Source organism: Pseudophryne corroboree, unplaced genomic scaffold, assembly GCF_028390025.1.
Source record: "Pseudophryne corroboree isolate aPseCor3 unplaced genomic scaffold, aPseCor3.hap2 scaffold_2226, whole genome shotgun sequence".
In the NCBI taxonomy this organism is placed as follows: Eukaryota; Metazoa; Chordata; class Amphibia; order Anura; family Myobatrachidae; genus Pseudophryne; species Pseudophryne corroboree.
Window position 1 is genome coordinate 46,982 of NW_026968875.1, and position 2,276 is coordinate 49,257.

The 2,276-nt window shown below is 34.8% G+C and overlaps 1 non-coding gene across 1 annotated transcript; it reads left to right on the forward strand.

Annotated features, from left to right (window-relative positions):
- Nucleotides 1-74, forward strand: TRNAS-ACU (transfer RNA serine (anticodon ACU)). Its single transcript has one exon. It is a non-coding gene; the product is annotated as a tRNA-Ser (tRNA).
- The last annotated feature ends 2,202 nt before the right edge of the window (nt 75-2,276 follow it).

Here is a 2,276-nt window from a genome sequence, read left to right on the forward strand (position 1 = left end):
GTCTCTGTGGCGCAATCGGTTAGTGTGTCTGGCTACTAACCAAAAGGTTGGTGGTTCAATCCCACCCAGGGACGTAATTGACCTTGTTATCAGATTTTGGTGATCTTTAAGTAGACAAGTCAAAATTTCAAACCTCCTGTTCTGGTGTAGGGCACCTGGCCTTCTCTGATGTAATCAGAGTTAGATTTGATTCATTGATTTTATAAAAAACAGCTAGGAAGCACAATTTAGCAGTGGGTTGCAGAGAAAAAGAAATATGCTGGCAAAAAAAAATCCAATTGAGTGATTAAACAGCTCTTCATTTTCTGGCTTTATTTTATGCTAACAAATTTGTTCTCTGAAAAGTGTCCACAAAGCCAAGTCTCTGATTAACACCTTTATAGGGATGGTTTTTCACCTATTACTAAATTAAACTTGCTTCATTGGAAAGGCAGCAAGATGCATCCTCATTTCAATGTCTACTGAAATAATACAGGTTGACACCAGGAAACATTAACGCCACTGCATCCTTGCTGCTTTCTCATGTGGAAGTCTGTTTAATGTGAAAACAAGGTGATATCTAATTAGCACACAGGTAAGGAATTAAGAAAATCTTTATTTAAGGGTGAAGATGTTTCTCACAAAATCGTTGCCCCAATGCATCATTGAAATTCAAGCTGGAAAGATGATTTTAATATATCACTTGTACATTTTGTATTGCTCTTCTGGTGACAATGTAGTTTGTTTTTGTCAATTACCCTTTTAATAATAGGGTAAAGAAAATTAAGTGGATTTTTTAAAGAAAACTATACTGTCAATATACTATTCAAACAAATTAAAATGGTAAAAGTTATTGTACTTCAAGTAAAAATAAAAGAGCAAAAATATCAATCCCAGTTTTGATTACTTAGATTAACAAAAAAAATGCATATAGCAAAGGATAGTTTCAATCTGCCTACCTCTGGGTTATGGGCCCAGCATGCTTCTATTGCAGTACTCTGCTGCACATGTAAGTGCAAGAGATCCTGAAGCACTCACTCATCATGGGAAAGTACCAATGTGTTTCTTCGTTGGTTGATGGAAGAAACATTTTACAAAAACTCTCCAGATTATTGACTTTTTAAAGTTTTTCTAGGAAACGTTCTAGATGTATGCTTATTAGACTTTGTCAGTATGTACTTTTTGCAAAGTGTCTCTGTGGTGCAATCGGTTAGTGTGTCTGGCTACTAACCAAAAGGTTGGTGGTTCAATCCCAACCAGGGACGTAATTGATCTTGTTATCAGATTTTGGTGATCTTTAAGTAGACAAGTCAAAATTTCAAACCCCTTGTTATGGTGTAGGGTTCCTGGCCTTCTCTGATGTAATCAGAGTTAGATTTGATTCAGTGATTTTATAAAAACAGCTAGGAAGCACAATTTAGCAGTGGGTTGCAGAGAAAAAGAAATATGCTGGCAAAAAAAATCCAATTGAGTGATTAAACAGCTCTTAATTTTCTGGCTTTATTTTTATGCTAACAAATTTGTTCTTTGAAAAGTGTCCACAAAGCCAAGTCTCTGATTAACACCTTTGTAGGGATGGTTTTTCACCTATTACTAAATTAAACTTGCTTCATTGGAAAGGCAGCAAGATGCATCCTCATTTCAATGTCTACTGAAATAATACAGGTTGACACCAGGAAACATTAACGCCACTGTATCCTTGCTGCTTTCTCATGTGGAAGTCTGTTTAATGTGAAAACAAGGTGATATCTAATTAGCACACAGGTAAGGAATTAAGAAAATCTTTATTTAAGGGTGAAGATGTTTCTCACAAAATCGTTGCCCCAATGCATCATTGAAATTCAAGCTGGAAAGATGATTTTAATATATCACTTGTACATTTTGTATTGCTCTTCTGGTGACAATGTAGTTTGTTTTTGTCAATTACCATTTTAATAATAGGGTAAAGAAAATTAAATGGATTTTTGAAAGAAAACAATGCTGTCAATATACTATTAAAACAAATTAAAATGGTAAAAGTTATTGTACTTTAAGTAAAAATAAAAGAGCCAAAATATCAATCCCAGTTTTGGATTACTTTAATTAACAAAAAAAAATGCATATAGCAGAGGATAGTTTCAATCTGCCTACCGCTAGGTTATGGGCCCAGCATGCTTCCATTGCAGTACTCTGCTGCACATGTAAGTGCAATAGATCCTGAAGCACTCACTCATCATGGGAAAGTACCTATGTGTTTCTTCGTTGGTTGATGGAAGAAACATCTTACAAAAACTCTCCAGATTATTGACTTTTTAAAG